This window comes from Grus americana, chromosome 8, assembly GCF_028858705.1.
Source record: "Grus americana isolate bGruAme1 chromosome 8, bGruAme1.mat, whole genome shotgun sequence".
In the NCBI taxonomy this organism is placed as follows: domain Eukaryota; kingdom Metazoa; phylum Chordata; class Aves; order Gruiformes; family Gruidae; genus Grus; species Grus americana.
In genome coordinates, this window is record NC_072859.1 from 14,466,446 (window position 1) to 14,491,381 (window position 24,936).

At 36.4% G+C, this 24,936-nt stretch overlaps 1 long non-coding RNA gene across 1 annotated transcript in view; it reads left to right on the top strand.

Annotated features, from left to right (window-relative positions):
• LOC129209699 (uncharacterized) overlaps window positions 1–18,875 on the top strand; it is a 137,347-nt gene extending 118,472 nt beyond the window's left edge. Inside the window, exons 5-6 of the long non-coding RNA XR_008578145.1 lie at window positions 16,855–16,994; window positions 18,376–18,875. This is a non-coding gene — a long non-coding RNA (uncharacterized LOC129209699). The remainder of the gene's footprint in view (window positions 1–16,854; window positions 16,995–18,375) is intronic.
• The last annotated feature ends 6,061 nt before the right edge of the window (window positions 18,876–24,936 follow it).

Sequence of the window (24,936 nt, forward strand, 5' to 3'; positions counted from 1 at the left end):
AAACCACCACTCTTTTGTAGAAGTGTCACATACAAATGTTAAAGCAGTTGCAGTTTCATGTTCAGCCATAAATGCAACAAACTATATATACAATCACTGTCTAAAATATCTTTTCAATTTTGGGGGGAAAATCACTTCGGTTTTCAAAAACTGGCAAGTATGCTTAGTCCCTGGAACAGCAAGGCCACTTAGAAAGGGAAGGTTTGCTGTATCTAGCTTACTGTTTGAACAGAACTGGTAACTAAAAAGTTTTCGAGTACTGGAAACTAGACCCTAAACCCATTAAATTTACTTGTTCCATTATTTAAAGTTTGTACAGATGTTATAAAGGGAACAACTACTTTATGCTTTCTTAGTACGCCATTAACTTTTTTCCCCTTACTATTAATATCTTCTCCTTCTGCATGTTGTAAAGACAGACTCTACTCTTGTATCAAATTAAACTGATTTCTAATACATCAGCACTGAGCCAGGAAGGAAAAGTTAAAGGAAAAAAATCTACAATCTAAAGGTCCTGTTTAACCTTACATTTACGATTTAGAGTTAGAAGCAAGACGTGGAGCATTTACCATTTTTGTATAGCTTTAATATGGGTAGCAACAGTGTAATGGTAGTAATTTTCTGTTCCCATATTAGATATTTGATTTAAAGATGTAGAGTCAAGGTTCCTTTCCTGAGGATTCTCAAAGGAACAGAGGCAGGCAACATGCAAACACAGGAAAAGAGAATGAAGCTGATCAAAGAGATGCAACTGAGCACTGGCACTTACCACCCATATTAGGAGCAACAACATTTTTGTTTGGATTTTATATTATTGGAAATAAATATCATTAGGGCTTTACTTACCACATCCCTCCTCTTCAGTAACATGCTTTTATAGTACTACTTATATGGTGAAACTCTTTCTATTACAAAACAGTAGAACTCTGAAGAACTCTATGCAGGTAAAACAGTTGCATACACCATCTTGAGTCAGTATGCCAAGCAGGAAGGCAGCCCTTTTGGAAGAAAACGTCCTATCAGTCACATCCTTGTCATAATCATGCCCTCCCTCCTGAAAAGACCTACTTCTTCCAAGTCATGCCAGTTTCAAGCTGCCTGTTTGATGGATGCACTCAACTTGGAATAAAGACGTTTGATTTGTAAAAGCTGATCCTAAAGGCTTCTCCCAAGATTTTAGGATTCTAGACTAAATGTCAAATGAGAAGTGGGGCCTCTTTTAGCTCACTTTCACGTTTCAAGTCAATACAAATGTCATACAAAACAGCACTATGGAGCAAGCAGCTCCTTTTGTATTCTTGCTTCTCACGACTTGGACTTTTCACCCAAAACACAACAGATGACTTCACACTATTTCCCTTGAAATATTTTTTAATTCTGTTTGACTTCAGAGCGGATGAACTTGAATTTATACACTTCATGTCATAACTATGCACTGTGAAATAACATGGCTTTCATTTATAACCTTCTCCTTTTCTCCACTAACTCAAAAGACTAATACTGCCAACATTTCCGCAAAGCACTGAGCAGCAAAACATGGCCAGATTCACAGATGCTTCTGTCTCTCTATATATATCTCTATGTGATCCATATAAAAGCACTTACCTGGTGAACACGCTAGACCTAGATCCTGTACAAATGTGCTAGGTGCATTAATAGTAATGTCAGTGGAAATGACACATAAAGGCAGCTTTACATTCAGAAGTCTACAGTATCTGAAACTGACATTGCACTTTGATCTTCTGAGAAATCATTTTTTCCATAATTAGACCCTAATTCAGAAAGACACTGTATAATGGAGATATTTCTGCACATGTTAAAAACTCATTTTCAGTTAATAGGCTTTTCAAGTTACTAGACAAGATTGCATTCCTTAAAATGAGGCAATCAAACTACTACTTGTATCTCCACCTGCCAGTATGACACTGATTTGGAGTTCTATAACCATAAAACGTTTACTGGCTATTTGTCTTACCTCAGTGGTAGCAACTCAAAACAAATATGAATACATATTTTCAAAATGACAGCAGCAGCTTCCAAGTACTTTAAAGCTATATATTTGATTTTAAATATCATTACTGGATTTCTGGAGATTCGTATTTGCACCATTTTTCACAATTCACATCTATTGTGCAAGACTCTTCAGAAAGTGCTGGTATAAAAAACATATCACCTCTCCTTCTGTTATTTATAAAGGAAAGTTTAGCCACTGTAAATCCACTTGGAGATCCAGGTTCTATAGATTCTAAAACAGTACTCTAATCCTCTCCCGCTTGTCAATCTCTTCATATGTTTATTTTGGTTTTATTTTTAAGTGGAAAGAAAAAAATCACGTGTAACAACTAGTTTAACTGGTCTGCAATTTACTAACTGACCCCTTTGGGAGTCACAGGCAGTAACTTACTCAACACAGCCATGATGCTTTGGTAACTTCTTTCACCTGATAGAAGAAATCATCAAACTGCCCCCCTCTCTTCAAACCCGCATGGGCCTAGGTGCTCATCATGTCAGGAGGAAAGGACTGGAAATGTTATGTTTCTTTGCTGCATTTTTCATTCTTATCCAACTTTTAAATACTTTTTACGCTGTCCTGATTGTGTTTTATCAGAGAACTGGACTTCCTGTGAAACAAATGCTTATACTGGATAACTCGTTTCAGGGATAGCACTGCTGTTTCTTTCAAACTCTGCCATTTCCCAAAAAGCTAATTGTACCCTATGGCCAAAATACAGCTACTCTGTTGTCTTTCTTGAATAACTTGCATATCAGAAACAGTATTTTGTTAAGTAATGGCTTACACGCCTGGACAACTCCCAGTACTCAGCTAATGCTAATTGCATTTGCAACTAAGAGTGTGCCTCCTGGCAGTTCTTTCAGATCAGTAGACAGTCCTAACCTGTCACTCCGAAGCAACTTGTTTGTGTGACTGTGCTCTAATTACTGATCTTTTCTGTTCAGATAACCACATGACTTTATGATTTGTTACTCTATGGAGCACAGCCAGATCCCAGATGCTACATCTTCTACAGCATTTAAGACCAATTTACAGTATTTCAAAAGAAATATTCTGCCAATTCCTCCTGAAGTTACTAAAAGTGCAAAAGAGGCATCAGCTGGCCCCAGAAGATACATTCTTAACATGTACCTTTTTACCAAAGAGGCTAACATAGGAATCTCCATAGAAGCTGCCTGGTCTAAGGCTCTACCTGTTAAAAGGAGGATTCCTGAGAACCACTTGCAGAACAGGCTAAATTAGCCTAAGAGAGTTTCTACAAAATGAGACATAAAGTCCTTTATAATAAGCCAAGACTACCCCTATTCTCTGGATAAATAAACCATAACTCTTCACTATATTCAGTACGTGAAGGTTCTCCCTGGATTTTATTCCTGTCGCACAGCTGAACTTTGTGAGTTTTCCTTAAAATCACCCCAACATGGCTATTGATGTAACACTGTATACGCCTCCTTGAAGTAATGGTATATCATTTCAGGACAAAAGGGGGTGGTCCTTCCATTCTGTTGTCTTCTAGGGAAGGAGCACGTACAGACTTTTAGCTGTCTGATCAAAGTGTACCTATTGATTAAATTAAAATGAAAACAAAAATGTCAGGTCTAGATTTTGGTACTGCAGGAAAGTAAATGCCAGCTTATATGCATAGCCTCTTTATGTCTCAAAAATAGCTTTCTCCTTCATAAGCAGTGCCATTGATTGATGCTGTTCAGGCAAATGTCTAAGAACATTTTGTTCAGTAATTATTGTGGGCTTGAGCACACAGACTATAGAAGAAAAAATCTATTTTAAACTCAAAACCCAGTGCACCCTTCACTGCAGGCACGGCTGTGACTAACAGAGATGTCATACTTATTATCTTTACCAGATGCAGAAGCTCAGAATGAACTATTGAGCTCATTAGAACACACGAAGCAAGGGATAGCATCCAACAGTCATAGCAACAAATTACTGGGATCCAGGCAAACTAGCTAACTGCAAATTGAAGTGGGGAAAAAAAAAAGAGTGAGTATTAAGACCTATAGTAATCATTCACAGCAAACCCAGAAGTCAAACAGCCTGATTCTTGATGGTCTTTGAACTGTCAAGAAGGAATATACCAAGATGCTAGCATGTCTCAGTGACTAACAGATGAAAAAATGTTTGTTATTAAAAATTAGATAAAAATAAATGCAATAGGCAAGTACTGCAGCCAGGGATCTTATTAAAACTCTTGCCAAGGAAAAACTTCATATAGCTAGAAAACATATTGCTATAAACACACTTCCACGTCAGTGATGCTATGTACCTCCTCCCCTCAAGCATGCCTGCTGCACTTCTGTGACTTCAGCAGAGTTCTCTTTTGGCCAAAGAGGATTAAATAGAATTTTTCTACAGACTCCCTAGAGTCACATAATTTATTGGAGTGCAATCACTGGTAAGTAGAAAGAAAGATTTGCTTTTCATTTGCACAAAACTGCCCTCTTATCATTTTGCTGTCTGCACCTCAATAGAACTTGTTCTGTTACTTAAACTGCAGATCAATATTCAGTAGAATTACACAACATATACATTAGAATAACAGAACGAACAGGGCTCAGATTTGGGTACAGAGCTTTCTATCAGTTTTGCCTTATAAATCCATTTTTGTTTCTGCTATTCTTATTTCTCTTTTTGAGTCTTGTATCTCACAAAGGATTCTTTTGGGTTTACTGATATAATGCCCTACTCTCACAATCCTTTGGCATTCTGAAGAAGAAACAGATCTATCTTTTGAATGAGATTGGATTTATGTCTCAAGATTTCTCTCAAAATCAAGACATCACGAGAGGCTGTCAGGAATATGAATATGTTTCACCGAATCAATGGATAAACTGGAAACTTTATTTCAGCGTCTTTATCAGACTATGAGATTGTTACCAGTTGTGGCTGGAACTCAAAAACACCTTGAGGAACTGAACAAAAGTCTGTTCACATTTTATGGGCATTTTCTCTTCGGAAAAGCTCTAAGCAGACTGGAAAACCTGTTGGCATTGTTGCTATTCTTGAACAAACATATTATCAGTTAAAGCCTTGATCCATTTTAGTCAAACAGAAATATTACAGTCTCTCATTCTGCAAATGCCGTATTTTTCACCTCCTCTATTAGACTGTTATAATTAATTGTTACAAATGACAAATGAAAGCAACACCTCTGAAACTAATTAGAAAAACAGAATACAGCCAATCCAATTTTAACAAATAAATATGAGTGGATCACACTGATATTCCTTAAGAACCTACTTTGTCTCTGGACACATTTTCAGTGCCTATTCATTATCTTTAAAAACATCAGCTTCTTTCACCCATAAAGATGAAATAATTGTGCTCATCAAGTTACTAAATTTCACGTAGACTTACTGTGAAACTTTAAGCTAATAAAGAAATAGAATCTTCAGTAGGGAAAAGTCTTCAGTTTAAGAGGTCTGCCAACAGATGTAAAGGGTCATCTTCAATGCACAATCCAGTATCTGTTTTTGCAGAAGCTGTCAAATAATAGAGGCCACATAAAGAAAAAATGTCACTAAAGAAAAAAGGCTAGGTCTAAGTACAAAGAACGTGTTTCTTTCATCTGAGATTTTAAAGCTTGGAGTTAGCTTCCTGAACACACTATGATTAAATAAAGAAAATTTTCCAGGTAGATATTCAGAATCTCCAAAAGAGGGTAAAGACTGAAATCAATTCTTCATGGAATAATTTTATTTTAAAGTATCCTACAATAATATAAAAGGGGTCAGCAATGTACAGAGTACGTCTCATTTTTCATGAAAGTGTCTTAACAATAAAGCAGGGAAGCTCTTTGTGAATTATCTCCCTTTGAAAAGACTTGAAAGACTAGCCTGCAAATTGTTGACATGAAGATGTCAGAGGAAAAGAAAAAGTATCCAATCCATTTTATTGTACATTGGATATATTTTCATTGGGCTAGGCTATACACTTTCATGAGTCACAATTCAAAGATGCCAGGATAAATAATTAGACATTTTTAAGTCTTATTTAAGGGATATTACTAACTGTTGACCACTATGTCACTTAAAGAATAGGGCACAATTTCAAAATTGCTAAGTGAAGTTATAAAATTAGATATTCATTAAATTATGATCATTTACATTTTGACCATAATAGTTTTAAGATTGCTACGAAGACCTTTTGCATGCCTTTTTACGCTGTGATGACTAAATCCCTGTGGAATTATTAGGACTTGACAGCTCTATATAAAGTTGAAATAATGGGGTTTGGCATCTGAGGGCTCCTTAATCCTCTTCCATCAATACTGCTGCAATAATTGAAAATGTCAGGCTGAAATGACTGCGAGCCTCAGACATCTGTCACTTATAATTATACAAAAAAATTGGTATGATTATTACACTGCATGTTCCATCACAGAACCACAATACTGAAAGCATAATTACTTCAGCATGTTCAATACATTTCAAAATAAAGCAAAAAAAAAAAAAAAAAAATCACCCACTGAGGGCTTTCAAGGAAGCCCTACTCAACTATCAGAAGAAAATTACCCTCTCCTGCAGGATGGGACAAACTGTGGTTCCTAATTCATCAGCGTCTTTGAAGAATGAGAGCAGCCCTGAGGAGAAGGACATGGGGGTGTTGGTTGATGAGAAGCTCAACATGACCCAGCAATGTGTGCCTGCAACCCAGAAAGCCAACCATATTTTGGTCTGCATCAAAAGAAGCATGACCAGCAGGTCAAGGGAAGTAACTCTCCCCTCTACTCCATTCTCATGAGACCCCACCTGGAGTACTGTGTTCAACTCTGGGGCCCCCAACATAAGAAGAACATGGACCTGTTGGAGAGATTCCAGAGGAGGGCCATGAATATGATCAGAGGGCCGGAGCACCTCTCCTATGAGGACAGGCTGAGAGAGTTGGGGTTGTTCAGCCTGGAAAAGAGAAGGCTCCGAGGAGACCTTAGAGCAGCCTTCCAGTACCTAAAGGGGCCTACAAGAAAGCAGGAGAGGTACTGTTCACAAGAGCATGGAGTGATGGGATAAGGGATAATGGCTTTAAACTGAAAGAGAGTAGATTTAGGTTAGATGTCAGGAAGACATTTTTTTACGATGAGGGTGGTGAGGCACTGGAACAGGTTTCCCAGAGAAGTTGAGGATGCCCCCTCCCTGGAAGTGTTCAAGGCCAGGCTGGATGGGGCTTTGGGCAACCTGGTCTAGTGAAGGGTGTGCCTGCCAGCGGCAGGGGTGTTGGAACTAGATGATCTTGAAGGTCCCTTCCAACTTAAACCATTCTATGATTCTATGAATGGCATCGACAGTGTCACTGAAAACAGTTACATCAGACATATGTTATGTTAAGTAACAGAAACAAACAGTATCTGTTCAAATATACACATGCAGCCTCACATGCAGCCTCCTCAGAGCAGTGTGACGTGTGGATATATATGTAGTTACTATGCATAACTGTAGGCAATTGTTGATGTTCGCAATTTTAATCAAGAATTTGTTTCTCATGCTCTTCCTTGAGATAACGTGGCATTACTAAACATCCTCTAGTAATTTCTGAAGGAAAAAAAAAAGATATTCAAATACACAATTGCTTGTCATTGGTATCATTGGATACTTTTAATTACCTCTGTTATTGCAAAGGTAATGGCTTGTGAAAATTGTTGGCAGAATGTGAGGTCAGCATTATACAATGTTAAAGCAGTTAAAACTACTTCCATCAATTATGGTTTCTGAGAGTGGGCATTCAATAATTTAATACACAGTAGGTAATCTGTGTTTCATTTTTCCTCTCTTCCAGTCTCTAAAACTTAAGGTGAGCTGAGTTCCAGTAGTATCGACACTAAAAATAGCCATAATAACAAAAAACACAACCACTTTACAGTCTGTGAACTGTAGGAGTAACAAACCTCCTCTCTGAGAAAGAATGTTCTTTTAAAGATAACTTTTCTAAATTTCCTTGATTCCCTTCTTTTGGGCTCAGATCTTGTTATATTACATCCTAGGAATTCAATGTAAATATAGTAAAAGACAAATGCATACTTTTGTAACGGTGGCTAATTTGTTATTTAATGAATTTTACTGATTAAACAAAAACAAGCAAACTGTAAATTTGATAATTGGTATAAATGATAATTCTCAGCTTATTTCTCTAGTCCACTGTGTCCTCCTTTTATTCAAATGACCCTCAGATACCTAGCTACAAGACCATATCTTGGCTAGATACTAAACTAAGCAACAGAGCAATGATCTCAGCGGCTAGGACCCAATGAAATGGCTGAATTAATGCACAGAATCACAGAGGGACTGAGGTTGGAATGGACATCTGGAAGTCACCTGATCCACCCTTCCTGTTCAAGCAGGGTGACCCAGAGCCAGCTGCCCAGGACCATGTCTAGTTGGCTGTTCTGTCCAAGGACAGACACTCCACAACCTCTCTGGGCAACCAGTTCTGGTGTTCAGTCACAGGCATTCAAAGATCCTGGAATTGCACCTGTTGGTGGCAACATTCCAGTTAAACTTCCACTAAAAAAAATAATCTAATCAAGGAAGAAGCTTCTAGAAAAGGGCAGTTCAATGGTCAGAGCAATTCTCAGGACACACAAGAAACTCAGGTTCAAATGCCATACCTCAAGCTTACAAAATTCTAACATGAAACATCATTCCAAAAATGCCTTCAGGATTTCTTGTATATAAATATATGCATCACTAACTCAAATATTTGGGGGATGATAAATTTGAGAGGTTTTGTGGTTTTTTTAACAGTATTTCAGCAGAGGAATTAAATTTGAAAAAAAAAAAAAAGCATGATTTGTATAGTTTCTATTTTTAGATTTTTTAGGTGGATACATTAAAGCTTCAGTTCTAAATGTAGATAACCAGAAAGGTGAAGGATACCACCTATCCCTCCCACAGAATCAAGCCTCTTTGTTTCCTACAGGAGAAAAAGACAGATTTCATAGATGAATTATTAATCATTCTCTCATCCTCCTTAAATTATACCTAACTAAAAATCTTCATTATAGTCATTTAGGTTATGTCTAAATTGCAGGAATTAGGGACATTTAAATTCATGGCAACACCTGGATACTTCCCTCCCATATCTTGGTTTCCATGGGAAGGAAATCTTGGTTTACAGGCTGGAAGACACGATGCATACTTGGCACGTTCACAGTTTGGATAACCGAAGTACCAGGACTGCAGAACACACCTCTGAGAACATCTGATCCACAAGTATGCTTACTTCAAAGTGACAGCAACTCAAAACTCACTTTCTTAAGTAAAAGGGAAAATATTGGGTTCTTTTTTCTCTCGAATAAATTAATTAGCTTTGTACTGGAAATCAAGAGACAGTTTTATATAATATGAAATATCACATATATCTCTGTAGAACTACATTCAAGAGTCCTTGGGCATATGAGCTCCCAAGTAGTACTGAAGCAGTCCTTAATGACTGGTTTGGCTTTGATTCTCCTTTAAGTAATTTTACAGAGCTGTAACCACCATTGCCACTGGAATCAAACAAACAAACAAACAAAAACAAAATACAGATAAGATGTATGAAATAACCAAAGCTTCTGGAGTAACAGGTCATGGTAGTGCTGCCTATCAAAATGATTATTGCAAATGCATCTGGTCCATCATCCACCATGCTACATATTCAGATTTTCTAATAAAACCTTGCAGTTTTCATGTGGCATTTAATTCAAGTCCTATTGTTCTAGGTGAAATGATCTTGCAGAACCTTACAGCTGTTGTTAGGAAGAACATACTATTCTTTCATTCTGATTTGACTCACAACTGAGGGCCCTTCACACAAACTTTGCTAAGTGATTAACTGGCAACATTTTTTTCCAGCTCAAAAAATACATATTTCATAATATGATTCCCTGAAAAGGCTGACTTTTTCAGAATCTCTGGCAGCACAGTCTCCAGGGAAGTCCTGATGCAAGATATATTCCTCCTTTCCCAGTCAACTAGATTCGCCAGTTTGGTGGAGTTAATATATCAAGAAATGCATAACTGAAAGATATCATGTTACAGAAAGGCAGTGGGTGAAGGTGAGCAAGGATTTTTCTGACCTAACCTTGACAGGATTTTTTCCAGTACTTTCTAAACTTTTCAAAATGGGAAGAAGAGATGCAGACATCAAGGAGGAAAAATGTCGATCACACAGGACAGCTTTTCCCATTTAAGAAATGTGCTATAATCTTCTGATAAATTTTAAATTTAGTGAATATAAAACTTAATGAAAAAATAAATAAATATATTGAGCAGTAGCATTTCTCAGCTTTAGAACAGCCTGAGGAAAATTTTTGGCATCAGTATGGCTTTTTGTCATTTGTTGTTTGGGGTCATTCCACAAACAGCTGGTTAGCATAAGAGCTTAATGAATTTTAGATTCATTTACAGAAAACATTGCAAATAACTGACTGAATGCAATGTTTTTGTTCTCATGCTATATTACTCACTGTTTCCTAGTCTGCCTAGAAAACAAATGGTTCATGTATGTATGAAGCCTCATAATTTTTAGGTCTGGATTACGTATCTGAGATATATATCCATAGTTTAGTGTTAATCATTGTATGTTACTAACATTACTTAGATATTGCTATGATTCTGAAAAAGCCATTTAATACCCACTAATATGCAAAGAATGTGCAACCTGTGGGACAGAACCAATTTGTGATAACTTGGTAGTGTATCTACTCCAAAAACTTTCTTATATAAATGACAGTGTTTGAGCCCTGTTTCAAAGGCAAACCACTGGAGCACAAAACCACTGACTCAAATATCTTTGCATAAAACTGCATTGTATCATTTACCTACACTCAAAATAATTGCAGAGTCATGTCCTGTTTCAGCAAAGACAACCTGAAGAAAGAGTAAGCTACTATCTTTTAGTCATTGATCTTCCATTCTCTAAAAACTCCTCAGAGACACTGTATTCACATTTTTAGTTTAAACTCAAAATTGGGATTGTGTTCATTAAAATTAATCTGTCTTTTCTAAAACTAGGTGGTCTCACATACTATCTCTGGAAGTTCATTTGCACTGAAACACAAACACTGTGTTAACTCTTTTAATGTCACCAAACTGATTAACATTACCAATAGAAGACAGAAACATCCGTGTTTTCAGGCCACATAGATGCTGTTTTATGCTGAAGGGAGCAAAATCCAGTCTTTACATAATATCTGTGTTGGCTTCTATTTCTCTGTGATGGTGACAATACTGAACTTCCACCCTCTTCACTCTCAGGAGTGAACTTTGCTGGTTTATGACTTCAAACCACTTCTTTTTAACGTTATAATCTCTTTCTTTTTCTTTCTCACTAGACTTTAAGTCCTTCTTTTCCTATTTTCCACATTCCTCCAGACCATTCCTTCCTTATTACTTTCCTATTGCAGGTTTCCCAATTCTACCTTCTCACTCATCTTCTGTCCCTGAGGCTTTTCTGAACTTTGGTGCAAATGAAACACTCACTTCAACCCATGAGTTCAAGGTTATGAAAAACACATCATCAGAGTAACAGTGATGTAATTAATACTACTATAATACTTCTTCAAAACATCACCAATGGTCGTCTTATAATGTATTATGTTAATACTTCATCAGAAAGACAGAAATGGAGCCAGAGAAGATATATAACTAGGGAAGAATACACAAAGACAGTACTGAAAAAATCTATTTTCTAAGAAAGGAAAGAAACTTATACATTTTTCGCTGTTGATTTTTCCAAAGAAACTTTAAGTAGGGGGGGTGGGGGTGTTCTGCTTGTTTAAATGGTTCACCACTTCTGTTCCAATGCAAATCTTTATCTTAACCTGCTTGTTGTAACAAGCTGTAACTACAGAACATTTTCAAATTGATTAAAGCTATATTGTCTTGAGGCATAAAAATCCAGTGCATCTTTTGATGTGTATACAAGGAACAGTAAGAGGGAGGAAAGAGTTTACGTTACTACAGGTTACTTAGCTATAAATTATTCTTAGGATTATTTAGTAGTAAAAATGAAAAGTAAAAAAAGAATGTTATTGTGAAATTAGTCCCCTGCCCATCCCCACAATACTTCATATAAATGGTAACTGTTTCTTATAGAGGAAGAAATGATGACTCATGCAGCCATGTCCTGGTAGTAATAGGCTAGCTGAGCTACCAAAATGAAATTTTGTATGCAGCAACCTGCATCAGGCACTCCATTCTAATAAATTCAATTTTAATGAGAAAGAGAATCGGACTTTATATATGAAAGGTGTTGACTCTACTCAAGTTGATACATGTTGTTATGAGTATTGCCTACCATTAAAAAGAAAACGTTCACTGTCATGTACCATATTGGAAGGGGAAGTCAGGAAAGCATTAATCTTTCAGCATCAGGTATATGCTACAGGATAGAGGTGCCAGAGACTTCAAAATAATTACAGAATACACAGCAGGAAGCATTAATTGAAATCAACAGGTGTTTTTCACTGACTTCAACGACACCAGAACGGAACATTCTCAAAACTCATTGTGAGAATTTTGGCCCTGTTAACCCAACTAACCTGATCTTACCAACAGTAAAGTCACATATTTAATAAGTGCCCTAACATTTGTACTTTATTCATTTCAGTGTGGCATTGCTGAATCATCAATACATTCAGACAGAAGAAAACACTGGTAACTTCTCTACTCAATTGATTTCTACTACCAATTGTTTGTATAAGATCAATTCAACTCAGGCAGAAACTGCCCTGCCCCAGACGATCTTACCATTCTTACCACTTTACCTTAAATTTCATACTGAACTTTTCTTCCTACCTAAGACGTCTCAGTCTATCTTGACCTGTTGGATTGTCAAGCCGTCTCTGTCTACTGGTGAAATTTCTGTTCTTTTCAACTGGCACTCCTAAGCATTTGTGTTCTTCCCTTCCTTCCAGTTTATGGCGACTACAAGTTGCTGAAGGATTATGGCTGTCTAGTTCAGTCTGGTCACATTATGATAGCAAAATTGCTTAACATAGAACATATAAGTACTTCAGTTAGCTTTGCTATATCAGGATGATTTTAGTTCTTTTAATCTTGCTGCCTTATATTGTTTTCATAATCTTCCTTCCTCGGAGCTAAACATTTACATTATGATTGGTTATTTGGTAAATAAATGTGGTTTTATTATAGCTTTTTGTTTGTTATACAGTACAAATGTGAGGGTTTTCCACAAACTACCCATATATTCAAATTTCTGTTTGTAATTATTGCTGTTCTTAAACAAATACAGTTGTAACAGAACCATTAAAAAATCTTTGTATCTGACAAAAAAAAAAATCCTTTCATTATTTTTCTCTCTATTCTTCCTATGCATTTGGGTAAGAAGGCTGAGGTGCTGGCAGTCTACCAGACTTCTCAATGGATAATTTCCTCTAAATGATGAGCTAGAGCTATTTTTACTTCTGTATTTTTATACGCCTCACTAGCTTCCTTTTTGTTATTGGTATGAAGAAGTCATTTATTGCATTGTTATGGGATAATCAAGATTCTTCTCTTTCTTCCTCTCTCTCCTTATATATGTCCATCTATATATACACATATGTATCTGTTTACTTATTAAAGTAATTCACCAAACTGATCTTGATATAAAAACTACAAAACTCATGATACACCATTCTTTATTCATGCAATTTGAAGCAAAACATTTGAAATGAAATCAAGAGTGTTCTAACACTGAGCCTTTAGTGTTGTCAGTCAAAATAAGAAGGGAATAACAGTCTTTGGGATCATCCTCAGTAATTCCAGACCATCTAACACTTCCATCTATTAGCTTTTGTCGTACCTATGTCCTAAAGCTAGAGCAAAAAAGTAATAAAGCAGCCTACATCTCATCCTCAGTCACAAGTGAAATGTTATGCCCTAAAATTGTTTATTTGTCTGTTTATCTTCCATACAAGCAACTCCAGCTTTTCTTATATATCCCCCCTCATGTTTGCAAGGATTTCCCTATAAATACTGTAATGATACTTTTTGTCCCCCTTTAAATCCTTTATGAAAACTCTGCCTTTCTGGGAAGTCTACAAAACCCTTGATGCTGCTATGCCAGGAACTAATCTATCTTTCTAACCGACATTATTTATTGGGTTTCTTTACTCTTCTATTTGTCATACCTATCCACTGTCTTACATCTTAGACTTAATTCCTAAGCACCTGGGGCAAGGATCATTTATTAACTCTGTTTGTACAACATCAAATGCAACAGGGTTATGATTTATGCCAGAGCTGACAAATTAAATAAATAGCCTGTCGTTACCCTGAGAGTCTCAAACATTGGTTTTCAGAACATTTGTAAAACAAGTACTAGAACCGAATGAAGTGACTTGAATGGTGAGTGCAAAAAATAAACTCTATGGACATTTCTCTCAAAGTTGGGAATGCATGCTTTGCTGATTCTCCTAAATATTTTAGTTTCAAGAAATCTTTCAGCATTTTTTTCCCCAAACACAAAAACCCTGCATAAAGTGAACATGAGTTTAGGTGCAGCAATAGAATACCAGAAACTATGAATTTATATGTGCCGATATCTATCAATTACAAAACACACAAGCAATGTTGGTTCATTATTCTCTGGTTCTCTGGCAAGCACTTCATCAAACCTTAAAGATTCCCTTTAATCAGAAATTAAGTCAACACATCTGAAAGCCACATACATGGACACAGATTGAGTTTTTACATCCATAAATATTTCCAAAGGGGGTTATGTATCTAAGGGTTCACATGACATATCTGTTTTATAAGGAACTACATGGTTGTGGCATTCCAAATTTCTGAATGTGTATTATTCCTTCTGACTCTTGAGAATAACATAAAGGAGATTTTTTAGAAATGGTTTTGATGGAACTGATGAAAAACTGTTGTACTCTATTCACTGATAAGAGTCAAGCAGATTCAGTCAGAAGCATTAACCTTCTATTCAGTCACTAGAAGGCTTTGAAATCAACACACTTAACATTTAAAAGTTTCATCTTGCTTGATTTGGAAAATATATATCTAAGTCCTTGCCACTATTTCATGACAGGTGACAGAGAAAAGATGATGTCCTTTCAATCTTCTGCTCCAATCCAGCTTACCTAGTGAAAAGCTCCTACTGAAGAACAAAAAGTGATGGTTTTAAAAGAAATGGGAAATAAAAGGGGGGGAAGAGAAAAGAAAAATGAACTGCCATGGCAACTGAGAGATTAATTCCATCTGGCCCACCCTAATTATCACACTAGGACAAATTCTAGATTGTGAGTGACTTAGTACGTAAGATAGGTCAAACTGGACTTGAAAAACTATCATATTACCATGAATCTATCATGGAATTGGTATATAGTCCCACATATCCTGTCACTTAGTAACAGAATTCAAAGACTTCATTTTTGTCATTCTGAAGTCATTCAGTTTTACACGGTGAAAGTTTTTTTCAACTCAGTGACCAATATAAGCTTTTTATTCATGCAAGTAGACCTGCTAGTCTAAGTGTTCATAAAAGGGGAAAAAGCAAGTCGTCAATTACATACTTAAAAACATATGTAACTTGACAAATATACTTGGTATTTACTACAATACTTCACTGAACAGAACATGCTCATTTCAGAAAAGTAGTAAAGTGGCACTGATAGCTAAGACCTTTTCTCTAGAGAGGCTAGGTTTGTCACAGCTCTCATGAATGCTGAGAAAGCTTTTCAAAGTTTTCCAAAAGGTTAATCTTTAGTAAATATGGAAACAGATTGCACACTGTATTGGCAAAAAAATCAACTGTGGTTGCAAAATGATGAAAAAGAAGAGATTTTCAACACCATGTATGTGACAAGTTGTTATTATTTCAGTATAGATGCAGTCTGATCTGTAACCACGTTTAAATTGTATGTGCAAATTCTGACCTCAGTCAAACTACAGAAAGAATTAAGAAATAAGCAATCTGTTCCTATAAACTGTTGAATTTTCTGAAAGTCTGATCCCAGGGAGATAGATGTCCTTGGTTAGTCTTTACAAAACTAAAATTATGTCCAGCCATATTATTTTTCATCATTCAATCACATTTAAATAAATACAGTTTTCCCCTCTTGGACTGACCATACTTGTGCACTCATGCTACTGAAATTGAAGAGCATATGATTAACAGAGGACAAAGCAAATACAGAACACTAAGACCATAATATTACATTTCCTCAGGAAGAAGGAATTGTAAAAGATGGGGAATGGCAGAAAGAACAATGAATAGAATCCCTTAGAAACAAGTTTTCTTTCTCAATTGGATAGAAATCCAGTCAATAAAACTAGATACAAATCAGATGGAAATAGATTATTACAATCTACATTTTAATATTCTAGTTAAATTTGATTTAAGGCCATTTTCAGAAGGAACAAGTTTTCTGCACAGGTTGACACACAAAGGAAAAAAAAAAGAGAATTAATTCCAACGTGCATGAAAAACATGCTTTAAAACAACGTGTTGGCAGAAAAGCATTGTTACGTGGAAGAAATAAAAGTACAAAGAAAGGATTTTTCATATCAAAGGCAGTGCTTGCCAAGAGAAGGGGCATCAGCTTCCTGAAAGAACGAACTCTTCTCAATGCAGTCTGACATGAACTCCCTCGTAGAGAAAAAGAACCAAGTCAAAAGTATTGGCATGACAATGGCTGACGTTCTTTAATCTCTGTTACCTGTGTTCCATACAACTTAGAAGCACAGCTTTGCACAAAACTAAAATTCTGGGGATTTAAGAATAAATCCATCCTACTCTGCTCTTTTTTTTAAAATGGCAGGTCTTATTCGTCCTATGCTTATTTTTCTGTTTTTACTACTGGAATAGCAACTAATGATTTGTCTTTACAGATACAAAAGATTGCTGAAAGGGAAGGTCCTGCTGGCCTATGGCAAATGAAAATGATTACAGAGAGACCTAGACTGCAAGATGTCACAGCAGTTGGAATACACGCTGGCAGAGAAGAGGCCCACTGGCTGTGGAACATTAGGTATACCATGCAATATTATATGGCTTGATCATGAGTACCATGAAACAAGCATATATTGTGCTTCTCAGGCAAATTATCCATAATCATACCTCACAGATCTCCATGTATATAATTTACGCTCATATGCTTGTCATTCAACTGAAGCAGTTGCTCTCCCATCTAGACATGTGAATCATTGTCATAGTCTGTTGTCAAATTACCATCATTGGGCCAGAGTTACTTTACTGTGGGATCACAACTATTGCACAAGATGAAGTAGCAATGGTATTTTGCAATCACTTTGTGCTGATTTCTCACTTTCTGCTCATCTTGTGCAGTCAGATGACTTAAGTCATTTTCTAATCATAGGCTATCCAACCACTTTAAAATTATCACAGTCACAAGAAATTACATGCTATTATAGTCAATGGATACCAATATAGCTGGGATAGCTAATGGACTAGGCTTTTTCTAAAGGTAAGGTCTTTGGAATTTTCTAGTGCTGTGATCAACCAGTAATTTAGAGAATATTAATTTGCACAGATTAATGCCAGAAATCACATATAGTATCAAAGTATGTTCAGCTATTAGACAAAACTAGGTTTCTCAGGGATCTAGACTATCTGATCTTGAAAACCTCCAGGGATGAAGACTGTACAACCTCTCTGGGCAAACTTCTCCATTGCTTGTCCCTAAATCCACTCTAAACCTCTGTTGCTTCAACTTATCCCCACTGTATCTTGTCATCCCACTATACACCTCTGTGAAAAGCCTAGCTTCACCTTCTTGATCACTTCATCATATGTGTTGGAAGGAGGCTATTATATTCCCCTGAGGCTTTCTCTTCTCCAGGCTGAACAGGCTCCTGTACCCTCACCCTCTCCTCACAGGTACATACTGCAGCTTCCAACCATCTTGCTGGTCCTCTGCTGAACTCACTCCTATTGACTGATGTCTTTCCATGTGGAGAGGCCCAAAACTGGATGTAGTATTCTAGATTTGGACTAATAATGAGTGCTGAGAGGGATAATCACTTCCCTAGGCATACTGGCTACAGTCCTATTAATACAGCCCAGCATGCTATTGGCCTTCTTTGCTACTAGGTCATACTGCCAGTTCACGTTCAGCTTCCCGTCTGTCAAGACCCCCAAGTCTCATACCATAAAAAGTTTCAGCAGAAGAAAAAAAATATGTTACAAGTTAATTCTACTTCACAGTTATATTCTACCTAACGTGTTTTAATGGTCTGTTTTAACTTGGCATTGGAGAGACCTGACCAACGTCCACTAAAACCTATCAAGTCTTGTTGCTTTCCACAGGCTCTGAGTTTGGTCCTAACTACTGGTTATTATGAAGAAACTCAAAATTTGTGTTCTGTGTTTTCTTTTCTTCACTCTTCTAGGATACAGATAAGCCCCTCTACAGTGCATGCACATATACGTGTACCTTTAAGAGCTCTACTTCTACAATGGCCATCTACCAGGGACAGGAAAATAAAACTGCAAGATCTGCTTGGTGGATGGCACTGAAACTTCCATTTTACTCTGAACAGAATTTTGAGCAGAGAGCAAATGAAGAACAAGGACTGCTAAAAGCAATGAAGATTGGAAGTGTTAGGAATGGTCCAGGTTGCAGATCTTACTCAAGCAAATGCTCCCCATTGGAGTAGTAATGCATGATTAAGCTCAGATAAATTTTATAAACACTAAAAGATTTCATTAATAGTTTATTTTTAACAGAGGACTAAGCATGAAACCCAAATTATCAGAGTGACTCTCTAAAAGCAGAAAAGAAGCACTGGAAGACAGAGAAATGTAACATCCACAAAATTTGCACTGCAGTTTACTGAAATACACAGGAATTTCTATTTTTAATCAAGTCCATATCCCAGCAATGAAGGCTATGTATGAATATATACTAAGATGCAATAATAGAATAAGGATCAGTTAAGGAAAAGAGATATCCAGTGAACAGGAACAGAAGTGGAAATGGGTCAATCTATTCAAATAAAAGATCCATGTGCGTCATTATCATATGGCCTTTTAGTGCTTGTTTTCCTAGTGAGTTTAATACTGCATATGACACAGCTATCCCCCATTATGCATTACAGACATTGTAGGTTATACTGCTAAGCTTGGTTCCCTTCCATAATTATTAAATCACTTATTTGCTTTTGTTCTTTAGATTTATGTCATACAGACTGAACTGTGCAAAATGACACCGTTGCAGTGAATCAGTAATAAGCACTGCTTTGTTTCATTGTCCAAACACAAGAAAGGGCACTTGTCTGAAGAACTGCATTTGCATTTAAATACTTCTACCTTATGAAAAGCACCTTCTAGAAGTATTAATTAGATGGCAGTATTAAAATACTGTTGAGAATGTGCTTAGTTTAATAACAGCATGTCACAAGAAGTCATTTCATGCAAAAACAGTACAATTACAGAATTATGATTGGCTTATATTCCTGAACACCATTCATACATAAACGGGTTTACATCTCATCTTCCTAAAATTTCCTCTTACACAAGAGTATCACTGTAGTCTTCTGTGGAGAATAAGGTAATTATGCATTGCTTTTATAAATTGCATATGCTGCTCAGGTTGTCAATTTGATATTTGTTCATCTGACTGCCAGGAGTTAAATCAAGCAAGGCTGCTAAGGTGAAAATCAATAAAAAGAGCACAATGAAAAAAATAAGATATTTATAGTAGACAGCTTCAAAGTACTTAAAATAACATTGGCTTGAGGTATTTACCAGGTGGGAGCTAGCGGTCTGGCACCACTCAGGCTGCTGGCTAGGTTTATTCTTTTCTTGCTGATAGCCTACAGTATATGGAAATCCCAAACCTTAAAATGTTGGCCAAGGAAACTAGGAAAAGCTGAATAACTATCAGGAGCTTACAGCTTACAACCACATGAAAGAAACAGCTGGATAGTTAGGGAGGTACCAAATGTATAAGACAGAGTTAAAAAGATTGTACTTCAGTAAGAAGAAGAATGGATTTAATATGCAATTCTTTGTTTCACTATTTTTGTACAAAATCTATTTCATTTAGCAGTTAGGGGTTTTGTTTGTTGTGATGAAAATGCTGGGTTTGAGCCATTTTATTCAGGTACTGGGAAAGTACCAAAAGTGCCTAAAGTAAAAAAGCACTCCAAATACAATTGCAAATGTTGGATCAAAATGTTCCTTACTAGGAACACTGCAGATACAAAATCCAATATGTATAGAATAGGACCATCACAGATCATGAGGTACCATGCAGAAGGAGATGGGGACTTTCAACGCACAGAGGCCCCATTTGCCCAACTCCACTATTCTTCAGGAATGTTATTTACTCTGGCTATTTTTAAAATATTTTGTATATATTAATTTCTTCATTTTATTAAAATACCACCACAAAGGTTGTCAGGAATTTACTGTGGCGATAAAACCTGGCCAAAGGTTCTAAAATTCCTATTTTGTACAAAGGAAGACAGGTGTGTAGCACTCTACAGAAAGAGAAAGAGTGAGGTCAAAGAGGTGAAGTTAGACTGAATGAGGAAACTGGCTAGAAGTAGCTAGGTATCAGAAAAAAATATGGTTTTTACTTATAATGCGTACACAGCAGCTCACAACCATGGAAGTTTTATCTTTAGAGTGGGAGAAGTTTTGATGTTAAAGCTATCATTGATCTTAAGCCTTCAGAATTGTAGCTGAAAACTTCTGGCTAATTGACTAACACAGGCACTGTATTTAATGGGAAACCAGTACTCTCCAATAAAGGAACCTACAAGAAGAAGCATCAAGTGATATAATCAAGTCATGTAATAAAAGTGTCCAATTAAGAATTTTACAGTCAATATTGTACAGAATATATTCTGCTGCACCTAAATAATAAGCTGAATTATATTCTTTGCAAAGAGGTGGTTAAGAAAGAATTCCAATCACTGAAACATCATGTTACGCGTTTCTAGCCAAGCTATCAGTTTTGCATGTACTGATATAACAGGTACCAATCCAGGATTACAAGATTCTTTCCATTTCAACTCAGATCAGATTCAAAGTGAATAGTGCATGATCCAAGAGGAAATAGTAGGCAACTTTTATTTTTCTCCTTATCTGATTGATTATGGATGATTGTCTCCTGAAAACCCTTCCCTAGTATTAACAGATCTCTCCAAGGACTTCTCCTTTAACTTAATTTTTTGAACTATCTTCCCATCTGACAGGGAGTAATCTGCTGAAACTGAAACAGCAGCCTTGTTTCAACATTTCAGTCAGCGCTGCTTCCCTTTGAATTTGTCCCTTTAAAAACTACAGATCATCTTACACCTTTATTTTAAACAAATAAATGAGCATTGTAGATTCTTCCCACAATAGCTGATGGGGGATCTAAATCACATGTAAGTTGAACTGGTCAAAAAATTAAATTAAAATGTTGTGAAAACATACACTTTTTTTCAACTTATGACACTTTAATGGAATACAGAACTACTTAAGGATTTCTTGGAATCTGTCAACTGTATGCTCATTAGTGGTAAGTTCTATATTATAAGAAATAATTATTATATTATACCGTTGTTTTGCAAAGCTGTTTGAGGTTACTGAGTATCTTGAAATAAAAAAAAAAGGAATATATTGTGCAAGTTACAATTGTCTCCCATTCACACATTGTCTCATGTAATCTAATAGCATCTTCAATATTTCTAGAAGATAAAAAACTATAGTAAGATACTTTACTGTTGTAAATCCAGAGGGATTCTATGAAGTTCATAGAATTGTACTGATTTACCCCAGCTAAAAATATCTTTCCATCATTAGACACCATTTCTTGTTCTGCTCTTTTGGTCACTTTATTCATTTGGGGGGAGGGGTTAACTATTAACGCTCATCTCTATTTCTACCCTATTTAGACTGGATTTTTTTCCTCTTTTCTCCCCTCAGATTTTTCTTCCACTTTTGTTTTTAAGAGAAACATTAATTCAATTCCATTGTATTAGGCAACATATGAAAATAGCAAAACAAGATCTTCCATTCCCAACATGAAGTCTTTCTTTGTGATCAGATCTGTCCAAATTGTCATAACAGTATACATAAAGTCAACTGAAGTCTCAATCAACTGGTGTATACATTAAATAAAAATTAAAAAAAAACCCCACAAACCAAATGCAACTAGATTTTACTATCTACATGTTATTGATCTCAACAGAAAAGTCAAGGACTGACGAGGCAAGTAGCCTGAATTACCTCTCATTTCTAGAAGCCTATTTTGCATACTAAGTAGCTAGGCCTGAAATCATTACTTTTCAGAGTTGAACATTCAGGCACTTCAAAATTCAGACATTATTTGTAAACTACAATCCTGCCTTTCAATTGTCTAAAGTTATCTTACGTTCCTGATTTTCCTCCTGCAGTAGCTCTACTGCTATGCATTACCTTTTCACTGTTAGAATTCTCATCCTCCCTTAATGTGAGAAGGCTGACCCACTCTTTTTCTCTCAAAGCAAAGAGCTTGTGCTTCTTTCAAACATAGGATAGTTTAAAGAAACTCTTTGAGATGGGTTTTGAAGACAACTCTGTCATGTTCATTCTGCTAACATCTCCACACAATGCTATTTGGGAACCTGCTACAAAACTTTTGATGATAAAGATTTAATGTTTTCTCTTCCAAAGTATAGTACAAGTTCAGAATTTTAACAGACATTACAGTATCTTCTTACATTTCCATGCTCCATCCATATTATTTTTCCTAGTATCATCCAGTACCCTTTCCATTTTCTTAGAACAGAAACATCGTATTCCAGGCTTTTATGTTTTTATGCAACTGCAGTAAGATTTCTTACACAGGAGAACTGTTCACTATAAAATATGCAAATTCTATTACGAAAGCTAAGAAGGGTGGACTATATCTTCCCATTACCCAAACAGTTGAAAATACAGAATTAAATTAATACGAAATTCAAAAGGCAAAATTGGGCAAAATTAGAGTGCTGCCACATTCCAGTCTAAGAGAAAACAACATTCAAAAGACAAGGGTGTGAAAGGCCTTGAGGAGGCCTGTGGTAGTATGAGGAACAAGTGAATGAAATACTTGAAAATTCTACAGAAGGAAGCGTCCCAAGGTATTCCAAAGATGCTCACTGCAAAGTCTTTTAAGCGGACTAATTTACAGTTTCAAAAATAGCTTCTTCAAATGAAATCAACATTATGGATTCCACATTTTGGAATCACAATACCACATCTGCTTCTCTTACATCTCACCAGAGAAACCATTTCACATTCAGTAAAAAGACGCATGGGACCATATATGACCTGGCAGTGACAGCAGAGCACCATTTTGCATTGTTTCTATCATAACAGACAGATGTCATTCAGGTTGTAAAGTTCCATTGTGATTTTGAGCACATGGAATATAAACAAGCATAAAGTTCTGAGGCTTTCTTCTTCTTAAAAACCACAAAAAACCCCAACTGTGCTTCGTCTCTATCATCAAACTGTTTATCATGTATTTAATATCTATTTCACATATAGGTACAAATATTTTACAGCATCTTCCATGCCATGTAAGCATCATCTGAAGCCTATTATAAAGATCCCGAATGTCCTTTTAATAATTGACCAGACTGGGGGTGTTGTATAGTTGAGGGGGGGAAAGGGGTTTGAAAACAAGCTTTATCATCTCTTTCACAATTAAACTTGGAGATTAGATACAACAATTAATACTTAAAGCTCTACATATTGTAGCACTAACTTAGCAATACTAGGAATTAAGAGAAGGTCTACAGACCATTTCATTGCAATGAAATACTCTGTAACCTGCAATAGCATCTGCTCACCCAGGAGCCAATCTCAGTTTGGAGAGGAAACAAAAATTTGTCCAGGATAAATTACTAGATACTAGATTGTTAGTCTCTGGGCAGTCTCATGCCTGTCTAGTATATTTGTAATGTGAAAGTGTTTCCTAATGATAAATTCCTGTTCCTTACATGTATGAAACAGACAGTGCAAAACTGAGTACAGCTAATATTTCCCACTGAGCTGCATAAATAATTACATTGTCCTTGTGCTACCAGTGAAGCTAATGGAGCAGAAAAGAGGCTGATTCTTTGCTTCCAAAATTGAGTATATCATCTAGGCAACAAAGGTTGACTCATGTGATATTCCTGTTACCTTTTGAAATACCCAGTGGCTAATGTGAAAGGGTAAAGAATGGGTTTATGTAGGGCAAAAATGAAATTACTTCCCTTGAGCTACTAGACAGTCTAGACAGTGGTTCACAATATGTTGTGCATCTGCCACCTCTAATTCATGCACAGGACTCAGTATACCATCTCCTTTGCTATTCCTCTGCCTTTCCAAAGTAGGAGAGAAGCTGGGTAAATAATGACATAAAGATGATAAAATGCCCATCCTCCTAGTTTGGTCTGATGCCTGTCTGGCAGTAGTTCTGTATCTGTGCCAGACTACGGTGACTGAATGTTCAGTGTCCTGTCCATGTCTCACCCATTTCCTGTCAAAGTATATACACATCTTTTACAGAGCTTTCACAATGGGAAGGTTCAGTGTACTTTCCTCATCTATCTGATGAACCATTTCACATTTGCATCTTGTGAACTGGTACTTTTTCTCTGAAGCTGATCATGAATTCATACAAAATATGAACCGTTCAGATAATGGCATGTATTCTGCTTGCTACCTGACCATTATAATTATCCTCATGCAAAATTTTCCATTACTATGTGCTGCACTCAATAGGTTCACTGCATGTTAGAAAGTAAAAATGAAATTAGCATTCTGTCTGGTACCCATGAAATTATTCAGTGCTGTTTTATTGAATTCCAGACTGTGGCAGTTAAAATGAAAGATAAATTGATATAAGATGGTTCATTGTTTTTCACCTTCTGCCATTTTCCCCCATCAAAATCCTGAGCATCACATCACATTACTTTCTGACATCTCATTTGGAAGCCCATCCT